The sequence below is a fragment of the Bos mutus genome, chromosome 11 (assembly GCF_027580195.1).
Source record: "Bos mutus isolate GX-2022 chromosome 11, NWIPB_WYAK_1.1, whole genome shotgun sequence".
In the NCBI taxonomy this organism is placed as follows: domain Eukaryota; kingdom Metazoa; phylum Chordata; class Mammalia; order Artiodactyla; family Bovidae; genus Bos; species Bos mutus.
Genome location: NC_091627.1, coordinates 79,011,437 through 79,023,772, shown reverse-complemented (window position 1 = coordinate 79,023,772; position 12,336 = coordinate 79,011,437).

The following is a 12,336-nucleotide window of genomic DNA, read 5'->3' as shown; positions in this document are numbered from 1 at the left end:
GTTGCCAGAGGGGAGAGGGATGAGGGCCGGAAAGAAGTTGGTGAGAGAGATTAAGAGGTGCAAACTTTTAGCTGCAAAATAAATGAGTCATGGGCATGAACTGTACAGTGTGGGGAATACAGTCAATAGCTGTGTAATATTTTAGTATGGTATAGATGGTAGCTAGACTTATCTTGGTGATTGTTTTGAAATGTATACAAATACTGAATCACTATATTGTGTGCCAGGAATTAACATAGTGTTGTAGGTTAATTACATTTCAAAAACCAACCAACCAAAACAAACAAACAAACTTGGAGAAAAAGAGATCAGTTTTGTGGTTATGAGAGGCAAGGGGGTAGAGAGAGAGAATTGGACGAGGATAGTCAAAGGTACAAACTTCCAACTGTAAGATACTTAAGCACTAGGGATGGAACATACGTGATAAATATAATTAACACTGCTGTACATTATGTATGAAAGTTGCAAAGAGGATAAATCCTAAAAGTTTTCACTGTAAAGAAAAAATTCGTGTTTTTTGTTTCTTTAACGTTCAACCAGCAAGAGAAGATGGACATTCACTCAACTGATTGTGCTGATCACTTCATGATGTATATAAGTCAGATCATTATGATGTACCTTATACAGTACTGTATACCAAATATGTCTCAATAAAACTAGAATAAAAATTTAAACAAGGCTTGGAAATTTTCTTTAAATCAATATAAAATTATTCCAGACATTTTGATGACTTTGGAGCAGTCTCTCACTTTCTAGTTTGCTCATCACTTGCAAATGGATAGTTAGCCCCTCCCACTCACTGAAGTCTGAGGTGACTTCCAGATAAAATTATACACTTGTGTTCCAAACACAATTTAAATGCCTTTCCCCCCTAGCTTTTCTTTTATTTATTTATTTATTTTTCTGTGATTCCTTTGGAATCTGGTAGTGGAAGGTTGGTTCTTTGCAAGTGGCCTCCCAGATCCCTGCGGTTTCTCTGCAGTTTTCTGAGCCAGGTAACTTCTTGGGAGGTATATTAAAACATTTAAATTTTAGATAATACACTAAATCACTCATATCCTGAGAATAGCACGGCTCAGTGTATCATTTGGTGTCAAAATTTCAGCTGATGCTACCTGCTGGCTTGAGTTAACTGTCCGCTGGCTGGTCCCCCCGGACTAGTCAGGAGGCCTGGAATTCATGGCATGCGATTCCAAGTGTGAGTTAAAACGCGCTTGATAAATATGGAGTCAGAGCAGCTGAGACTGTTTCCTCTTGCCTCTGGGATGCACAACCTGGTAGACTTTACTCGTGTCTACTCATGACCAGTTTCATCCCCTTTCTGGCAACAGGAAGGCTACACTCTTCAAGCCCCTGGAGGGTGGCAGAGCCCTGTGCTGTAAAGGGGTCTCCCAGCATGAAGCACGGAAAAGCCCAGGCATGGTTTTCCCTCTCTTCTTCAGCCTCGTTGATCAAGGAGGCTGTGTTTCACACAGGGCCCTCGTGGACCCCTGAGTTGTCATCTGGAGGACATTTGCTTTGTAGAATCACTGGGACTGGTGTGAGTGAAAAGTTAATTGTGTGTGTTAAAACACTGATATGAATGAATGAGTAGCGAAGGCTTCTGCAGAAGGCATAGGCACCCACTGCGTCATCCTGGATAGTGAGGTCCAAGGTTAGAGGTATCAGGCTGCTGGTTACCCACAGGCTTCTGTTCAGGTCTGCAAGGATATGATCAGACCTTTAGTGTGAATATGAACAAGTGCACCATATTCCTGGGTGGCCGGAGCCATGGAGAAACAAACAAATCCAAGCCACAGCTCCTTTGCACAGCAGTGCCTGTCTGAGACCTCATCATCCCTAAGATGAAAATGGATACCAGCCTATGTGGCATGGTCACCTCCCTGGTGGAGACACGTCCCTCTTAAAAGACCAAGGCAGCTGGGGTGGGGAGTGAGGAGCTGGGGTGAGGAGCAGAGAGAGATGAGCAAGCTGCCTGCATGCAGACATGACATGAATGCTGCTAAGTCACTTCAGTCGTGTCCGACTCTGCGACCCCAGAGACGGCAGCCCCAGAATGCTCTCTGCTTTTCAACTCTCTCTTGCTCCTTCAGACTCTGCAGTCTCCTGTTAAGGTTTTCTCTTTTAAATACCTATATATGAGCCAGGCAGCTGCTTTTGCTCCTGGCCTCCCTCCCTCCTCATCACTTCGCCCATTCTCCATGTCCCTACTTCAGCTCCTCCTCCTGGCTAAATTTCCAGATAATGGTTCTCCCTACTCACCTCATTCCTTGAGACCCTTTCCGTTTACCTTCCTTGAGGGAAGTTAATCCACTCATCACCAAACACTCAGAAAGAATCCCAAGAGGAAGGGGGCAGTGCCCTAGAAAACTCTGGGTTGGGGGGTGAGGATGATGCCTCATGGTGCTCACGGCTCCAAGGGCTGCCATGGGACTCAGCCACATTCCCCATCCTTTACCTTCTTCCTCCAGGTCCTGAGGCAAAGTCTATTCTCAAGGATGCTGCTTGTCTCAGACTATGAGTGCCTTATGAAGAGATGGGGCCACTTCCAGCACTAGACGAGACATCACTAGCAGTTTAAAGGTGACCAGGAAAGGGGAGGGAGACAAGGCAAGAGGAAGGGGGGTGGGAAGGAGCAAGGCCCTTTATCCCAGCCTCCTTGCCTCTGTTTATGCTGAAATCTAAGCAGACTGTCCCATGACCACTCCTGCCTGCCTTGGCCCCTCCCCCAGCCTTGCCATCACTTAGCAGAGAGACGCCTGTGCCTGCACAGCCAGCCTGGACTCAGCCTGCCGGCGCTGTGGCTGAGTGCTTCCTGAGTGTCAGTGCTGAGTACACACCTCCACTGCCAGCTGCTCCTTGTGGGGGCTCATGGGCCTCAGTGCAACCCGGATTGGATGATGGGGTGGCCAGCAGCTGAGGCACCCTGGTGGCTCTTGCCGAGGAAAGGGGAGCCCAGGGCACATTCCAGCCCTGTCAGCGCTGGCTCAGCCCAAGCGGTGTAAAATCTCACGCCTGGAGCCCCGGGAGCTCCTGGTGCCAGCTGCAATTTTATTGGTGGTCTGTGACTTCAAAGGCCTCTCTTCCTGCATGGCTAAGCCAGGCAGGCTGTGGGGCAGGAGGCCTTGTGCCCAGGGCACTGGGGAATTCCCCTGGATGGAGCCCTGGACCCAGCTTCTCTCTTGCCTGCCCTGTCGCTTTCTTCTGGATTCATTAAAAATGACTTTCCCAGCTCGCTCTGTGACCACAGCAAATGGAGAGGAGCTTCTTGTTTAGGAGATTGATTTCATGGGCCTGTATGTCCCAGTTTGCAGACTAGACACTTGTGAGCAAACATCTATTCAATATCCTGGCATTTTTTCCCTGGGACTTCCCTGGTGGCCCAGTGGTTGAGACCTCACCTTCCAATGCAAGGAGTGTGGGTTTGATCCCTGGTTGCGGTGCTAAGATCCCACATGCTTCACAGCCAAGAAACCAAAACCAAAACAAAACGTCACATAAAGCAAAAGTAATATTGCAATAAATTCAACAAATACTTTTTTTTTAATTAAGAAAAAAAGAAAACCCCAGTGGTGACAAGTCGGCAGGCTGGGCTGTGGTCTTGGTGACATGGGCTCCCACTTGACATCTCTGTGCTTCACCTCATCTATAAAGGGAAGTGACACCCAGCCCCAGCTGCCAGCTTCCCTGCGCTTGGAGGCTTAGGAGAGGTCAAGTGTGGGAGAGCAGGATAAAATCTTTCAGTGAAAGGTAATGCTCACTCCACACTTGCTGGCAATCCCTCTCTGGCAGGCCCAAAACTCAATCAAGTGTTTAAGACGCACTCTGGGCTTGAATCTCAACTCTGACATTTCCCAGCTGTGTTACCTTGGGAAAGTTACCCAACATCTCTGAGCTTCTGTTTCCTCACTGGGATTAGTTAACATTGGGAAACACTTGACCAGTCCCTGGTAGGTGCTAGAATAGTGATTGTTACTATCATCACACACATACCTCGTCTTGTTTGTTAATTCCACATAAATGGGTGTGTCTGCCTGTGAGACGAAAACTTTCCAGTGTTCCTTCCTCCTCCCTGTGACACACACAGGCACACAGGCAGCCCAGCCTGGTATGGTAGCAAGAGCAGCCCCGGGGTCAGATCCTGCTCTGTCATCTGCCTGCTAAATGAGCTTGGGTAAATTATGACACCCCTGCAAAACCAGCTGACTCATTTATAATGAGGAGCCAAGAACAACCTGCTTCACAGAGCAGTAGACAATTTACATGAAGTTTCAGGAACGCTAACAGTGAGTATTCATGAAGCCCAGCATCTAGCCTGTAGTCAGCATTTTAGTGAATCTTCTAGTCTCAAGGCTGGACATACTATAGCTCCACAAACACTCGTTGGCCTGTGGTCAGTTCTGCACATGTGTTACACTGGGAGGCCATATCAAGTCACTAGACCTGTCCCCTCCAAGGCTACACCTTGCCTGATGGCCACACTTAGGACTGATGGGAGTGAAGCCCTTAAGGGCAAGGACTGCCTCTTCTCCCTCACACTTGCCAGCAGCTGGTCTAACTCGGTACTTACAATGGGAGACACACCCCCCAGAAGTGACCCTGGCTGTCTAAATCCTGTCCAGAAGAAAATTATTGAGAGAAAGCTGAAAAAGGAAAAGCTGCCCTCCAACATACCCAGAATCTTGCTGGAGATGGAAACGAACAGGGATGGAAACATGACAGCAGAAAAATACAGACCGTTTTGAAGTCTGCCCACCTGGGAGTCAAGCCACATTGAAAATCAATAAGGCATCAAGGCCGGGAGCACGGAAAGCGGACTGGATACCTGCTTAGGCCTCCTTTAAAGCAAGGAAACCTTTGAAGTTGCAGACGACCAATAAAAATACAGCTGGCATTTACAGCTTCGACTCCTCCTGCCCCTGCTTTTCACCAAGTACCTCAAGCTGCAGCCACAGTCACTCCAGGCTGGAATGTTGGCCCAGGACCACAGGGCCCATGCCGTTGACAAGGCCAGTGGCTCCTGGCATGCACTGGCTAAGGACTGGTGATTAACTCTAGGCATGCTGGCACTTTCCCAGGACAACCCTGGCTGGGGTTCTGCACACCAGATGCGGTGGCTGAGGTCCCCTTGGATTACTGTAGTAAGGTGAGCTCTGTCAGAAGTGGTCAGTCATGGCCAAGTTGAGTCCCGGGGAGGCTGCTGTTTGCATGGGATGCTTTCCATCCATTGCCTTGTTCTGTGCTCTCTCCTGAAGGCCTGTAACACTAGAAGGATGAACCTGAGGGAATGACTCCCTTCCCCCTTACCTCAGAAGATGGAGGCATCCAAACAGCAGGTTTAAGCGATTAGTGAAAAAGGCAACGGAAGTTATAATGAAAGGGCCCTAGAACCCAGCTCGCAGGCCAACGCTGACGACTTAGGATGCTGCAGTTGGAGGCCCTTCTCACTTCTCTCATTTTAGGGAGCTCCGTAACTTCGCTGTCCTTTCAATAAGCACATAATGAGTTCTCAGAGCTCGAGGCTCATGGTCCAACCCAGGAGACAAAACTGAGAGACAGAAAATACCCAACAAAAAGACTGATAAAGGAGTCTTAGAATGAATGAAGATAGTGTACCATACGAAGTACATGGGCAATGTCAGGCCTAATGACCAAGCTGAGTCAATAAACAGAGAACTATTAGGAAATTCATTAATCAAGGTCTTGTTTATACGCCTATTTGTCAACCAAACTATTTGTTTGACTTGTGGCCTCCCTGGTTTATTACGGTCATTTCTGTCATCAGCGGAGCGGGGCTGCAGGAATTTCACACATCGGCAGGGCCTGCAACTGTCTTCCTCTGTTGTCTTGGTTGCCTTCTCCAAGAACCAGAGCTCTCATCAGGGGCCGAGATCTGTCTTCAGTTAACAAATAGCTGCTCTTTGTAATCCAATGGCTCACCGGACCTTAATGAATTGATTTGCTAATCACTGTTTCCTGTTTCCAGAAGTTGACCTCTGAAGCACCCTCCTGCTCCTAGGGGAATGTCATCAGGAAGAAACTGCAGGCTGAAAAGCAACAGCAGGGTTGAGGGGACTTGCAGCTCTCGGAAGAACCTGCGGTCCTGCCCTACCTGGATGTGGTCTTACAAGGTCTCTCACTACCGCCTCCCTCTACCCGTTCATTTCCTTCCTGCCGACTTGGCTCATGACTGCCCACCCCACCCCCAGCCCAGAGATCCAGCTCCTCTAGAAAGCCTCCCTGAGACCTTGAAAGCCAGAAAGGATTCTGTCCCGCCTCGGGCTTTCAAACTGTGTGTGTGTGTTAGTTGCTCAATTCTGTCCGACTCTTTGTGGTCCTGTGGAAACCACCAGTCTCCTCTTTCCTTGGAATTCTCCAGGCAAGAATCCTGCAGTAGGTAGCCATTCCCTTCTCCAAGGGATCTTCCCGACCCAGGGATTAAACCCAAGTCTCCTGCATTGCAGGCAGATTCTTTACCATCTGAGGAACTAGGAAAACTCTCCAACTACTCAGTCCCAATGATTGTCTCTGCTCTGTTCTGTTGGCTCTGTTCTTATGCAGCTTTGCAAACTGCACTTCAGCTAGTAGCTACTGGGTAAGTTTTTGAGGGCAAGCCAACCTTAAGGGTTTCACAACTTTGCATCCTTTCTCCTTGGCCCGACTACCCAACACACACACACATAAAACGCGGACCAACAGAGAGTACCCTGCTCTGTTATGAAATGTAACTTTCATTAGGGGTTTTACTTTCCCCTAGACCCTAAGGTACCCCTGTTGAAGGCCCTTCCCACAAGCAAATAGAAAATGATAATCAACTTGGCAACCACTTCTCTACTTTCATCTCCTAAGCTGAACTAATTTCTGGGGTTTCCACCTCCTCTGAGCCAGTGCTTCCTGTTGAGGAAATAAATGTCAAATGATTTCACCATTCAGAGTGATGATCACAGTGGATTTCTGGGTAGCAAGCAGGCAGGGGAGGCCCCCTTTAAAAAGTAGACATCCTTGATTACTTTGAAGGGAAAAGGGTGAAGGGCTTTGAGGGGAGTGGGACGAAGGGTCAGATTTCTCCAGAATGACTCAGAGTAATACCTCCTCTCAGCAGCCACCCTATGAATTCTGACACATCTCAAAAAACAGGAGTCTGGAAAAAGCAGTCAGAATCTCTTACCTTCTGCAAAAAGCTACTGTGCACAGTCTGTCCCTTTGTAGTTTGAGGATTTTTTTTTTTTTTTTAAATCAAACCATCTTGGAAAAATCAAAAAGCAGATGCACCCATAATTGAAGTTGGCAAGAGCAACAGAAACCTTGTTATAGGTGTTACAGGCCCTCATACCCCAATTAACCTGGGGGTGCGGGAGTGGAGGGGCTGTGGGTTTCTCTGCACAGATGTCTCGGGGGGGAGGCCCTGGTGGGCAGGAGATTTAGGTACCCTGAGATCCTTCTGGAAACTAAGGCCCAGGACCCTCGGCCAGTCCTGATGTAGAATCACTCTCCAGCATTGGGAAAGCCACATCCAGGGGAGTCCTGGCCCCGGGCTAGTCCTGGAGAAGTGGGGCTGCTATGCGGCTGCCAGCCCACCCGAGAGAGAGCAGGGAGCACCCACAGCCCCGACCCGGGGCCGAATTTTACTACCTGCCGTTTACCATTCTGACGGGAAAACAAATTTAAAACACCTGGGCATTTATGTCTCTGATGGGTCGAGTTGCACTGTTCCATTATATTAAATAATCCAGGTGGTGTGCTTCAAAGGCTGCCATCTCCAGGAGGGCGGGCTCGGGAAGAGCCTTGTGCGGGTTCAGAGGTGGAGGCTTGAGAGGGCCCAGGGTTTTCACCTGGGACGCAGGGCCCCTCCAGGACACACCCTGGCCCTGCCGACACACCCCTGCCCCAGAGTTGATGGCAAAATGGGATTCACTACACGTGATCCGGTCACACAGCTCCATAGGTCAAGCAGAGAGGAGGTTGGGGTTGATAGAACACTCAGAAGGCTAAGACTGGATGGCGAGAGCGGGTCAGAAGAAGCTGCGGGAATGTTTAGGACACATTTGAGACTTGGGGCCCAACAGACCTCTGAGGCTGGGGCAGCCAAGAGCAGCACGTTGCTGGGGGTGGGGTGGGGCAGTACTCTGGCACCCTCCAGAAAGGAGCCCTCAGTATTGACACTGACAGTGGGTGGGGTGTCCAGGGCTTTCCCTGAGCTCAGGAGGTGAAGACCACCTGCCCGGGAACCACGCAGATGCTTGAAGACTGAAACCAACAGACAGGTTTATGGGCTCACACAAAATCCTCCTTGGAAACTTCCAGAAAATACCAGAGGAGGGGTAGGGTTGGGCTGTGAGCTGCTCTGGGCCTGGAGTGAGGGCTGTGAAGTTCCTCAGCATTTGTTGTCTGTCTGTGAAATGGAAATAAGGCCTCCTGCTCCCTCTACTCACAGCCCTACTCTGAGGAGCAGAAGGGTATTTCTGAAAGCATATTGTACACCTAGGATGATACAACTGAAGGACTTACCTGGGGTTTAGAGGTTAAGACTCCACACTCACAATGCAGGGGGCACAGGTTCCATCCCTGGTTAGGGAGCTAAGATCCTGCATGCAGCACAGTGCGGTCAGAAAAGAAGTGATTCAGCTGAGTTCCTGTTAGTGCAGTTATGAACAGGGAGCCTGAAGAACATCTCATGGCTGCAGCAGCAGGAAGAGAAAGGCTGGAGGAAGGGGTCTCACTCCCAACCTTTTTGCCGTCCAGCCCCCACCCTGTAGGGCCCACTCCCTCCTCCCTGTGTCTTCTCCCAGCATCTCTGCATGTCATGACTCCTTCCAGTCTCTGGTGCCATCCAACTCAGCCACAGCATCAGGGTGTAGAGAAGCCACCACCATGACGTCTCATCTCTGTACAGCTAAATGGTTTGCTAGAACAGGCGTGCTCTTCGGTTTCACAGCTGCTGTGTGGATATAATCAGCCCATACACACGTGCAGCAGAACACTTAGGAAGCTGCCTGCCTCGGACCAGGGCTTCAGAGGCCCAAGTCCCAGACCTGGTCTGCCTCCGTCTAACTGTGGCCTCCAGGGAACACATCACTTCACCTCCTCCATCTTGTTACTTTGCAAGTGAGTCCACAGGGCTGCAGTTCATGAAGCCTCCCAACCCCTTCCATGATTCTTGACCTTGGCGGCCCATGTGAGTCATCTGAGGGACTTCGAAACAGAGCTATTGCCTGGGCTCCACTCCCAGAAGTCCAGAAGTTTCTATGTAATAGGGCTGGGATGGAACCTCAGGAGATTGCATCGTGTAAGCACAGCTGGAGATACTTGCGCTACTTGCTGGGAGGATTTTATTTAAGCAACAGTTCAGTCTACGTGGAGTGACCGGGGGCCGGAACCCGGAAACCCTAAGAGGGAGCCCCTGGGAGTCTCATTTCCCCTCCCAGAAAAAAACGCTTAAGAATTCAAAAAGCCCTGAAGGTGATTTCATGGGCTTCCCTGTTGGCTCAGGCAGTAAAGAATTTGCCTGCAATGTGGGAAACCCAGGTTCGATCCTTGGGTCAGGAACATTTCCTGGAGAAGGGAATGGCTTACCCACTCAGGTATTCTTGGCTGGAGAATTCCTGACAGAGAAGCCTAGTAGGCTATAGTCTATAGTCACAAAGTCAATGGAGTCAGACATGACTGAGTGATTAACACTTTCAAATGATGGTAAGAGGCCACCAGCTGTCCTACGTAGGTCTGTTAAAAGTAGGCCCAGCCATGGCCTCAGTGTTAGTTGAGTTCACTGGACACGGAAATACAGCACTGAACTACCTGGTCTCCTGGGTAGGACAGGTCTGTGCTGGAGAGACCCCCAAGATGAAGGGGCCCTTTGAACCCCCATGCCATCCAGGCAGCATCTGTGATCTCTGTGTGGTCAACCATCCCTCTAGGCCTCAAGGGAACCAAAGACCTGGGGGCCATAGTTTGCTCTCCCACCATGTAGAATGTCTTCTGAGCGGACATGAGAGAGACCCCAGAAAGTCACTGCTCTGTGGACTAGAAGGGGAAGGACTTGGGGAGCAGTGAAAAGTTCTCCATCAACGAGTTTAAAAGAAATCCTCTATTTATCTTCAAGGATACCAAATGACAGATGTTGGAGCTCAAAGCGGCCTCCAAGGAGCACCTACCTGCTGGCAGGAAAGTTCCTTATCCCTGTGTTACCTCTGCCGTAAAAACCCAGAGGAAGGGCTGATGATGAGTAGTCCATTGGTCTGCTCTAATGAAATAGAGTCATTTCTAGTTAACCAAACCCCACCTGAATGGGTGCAACTGACATGCTTGGAAAGACTTTCTTTCTGAAGTAATAAAAGTAACAGTTTCCCTTGATTGCATGTTCGATTCTAATGTGCTCGCACAGAATGACACTTCACATCCTCTTTAGATAAGTGAGGCAGGTATCGATATTAATGTCACTGTTTTACAGACTAGGCACCTGTCTAAAGTGACAGGGCAAAAGCATTCTGTAAACCGGGTCTCCTGACTATCTGCCATGGACTCATCTCCATCTCATGTTGCTGATAGCAGTTCTCTCTTCAGCTACAACCAAGCTTATACCATTTGCTTGTTCAGGAATTTTATTTTTAATTTAAAGGCATATGTTGTGTCCTCACTTATAAAGATGTAAAGAATGAAATAAAATTCTGTCTGAGGTATGTTCCCAGCTTTGCAAAGATGTGTATGCATTTGTCCCTCACATGAAATAAATAACCAAAATAAGATAATATTAGAGATATTAAGATATTATGGTCCATGGTTATCTATAGACAATGAGACTGTGGTTAACTTTCTTCCTTTTGCCTTTCTCTATATTTTAAGCCCTTTAAAACGAGCACATGTTGATTCTGAGAGTTTTGAAACAAGGTATTTTAGAAACGGAGTTTTGCTTTAGCAAACTGTGCAAGAGTAAGCTTCAGCTTGGCCCCCCTGGATCATCGTGAATTTCAAGATGGCACCTATCCAGTTGGGAATGACAATCACCAAGGGAGGGCTTAGCACCCCAAGCGAAGCCCCACATTTATGGCTGTTAGCCATTACAGTGGCCGATTTCTCAGGGATCACTCCAATTAGGGTCTTCTCCACGGCTTACAACACCGCCCTCTGACTTCAGACAGGGAGCATCTGTGGTACAGCTGGAGCAGCAGGGTTGGAAAATCAATCACTGCCCAACAACTGTGCGACTGATGGCCCATCAATCAGAAACACAAGGCATTCGCTCCATTTATAAGACACGTACATTCTGCAGCAAATCTGCAAATGCAATAAGCAGCCCCAGCGATGGAGAAACGGCAGCACCAGTCACTTTGGACTCACAGGGATCGCAGGCCAGCACCACCAGTAAAGCACGATTGGCTCTCCGAGCCCCTGCCATCCTCAGGGACCCTGAGTCCTTCCGGTACCCACAAGCAGGGCTGGCTTTGGGATTTTTATTGGCCCTGAAAGCTACTTGTGCTATAACTCTGTGGGAATGCATCAGTACTTGAATTTCTTTGAGATTTTCTAAAATGCCCATTTCCTCCTTTCTTTCTTTTCCCTTTGCCTTCCCTTTCTCCTTTTTTCCTTCTTTCTAACCTCCAAATGTTAAAGGAGAAATGTTTGTTCCCTAGATTATGGTCAGGTGATGACCAGATCTGTGGGACTTTAATACTCACCCACATATGAGCAGACTTCTGGGGTGAATTTACTTTCTTAGTAGCCAAAAGGCTTTGCCACAAGGCCCGTCTGTACAAGATATGACTCACATAGTATTTCTGAGGCCCTGGGTATATAGGTTCTGAATAAATATATGAATAAAACAATCCAAGTTCACGTGGAAAAGCACCAAAGCTGCGTCTCTTCCCCGCAGGACACCCTGATGCTGCCTGGTGATAGCTTCTTCACCAGCCCCTGGAGGAAGTTGTTGCACTTTGACTAAAGTTGTGGAAAGATAGTCCAGCCATTATTGGTCCCTACCAGGATCATTTAATACATTCCTCTTCGAATAATAATAATGAACATTATCTGCTGTTGTGTGCTCTGTAGATGATCTCATTTGACCCTAAAATTCTTGTGAAATAGTCATTATTCTTATTACAGATGAGGACTTTGAAATGGAACTAAGGGGAAGAATATTTCATGAGGATCTCTCAGTGATGTGCCTGGCACCATGCTAAGTGAAAGTGAAAGAGTTGCCCAGTCGTGTCTGACTCTTTGACACCCCATGGACTGTTCCAGAGGAACAGACCAGGTTCCTCTGTCCATGGAATTCTCCAGGCAAGAATACTGGGATGGGTTGCCATTCCCTTCTCCAGGGGATCTTCCCAACCCGGAGATTGA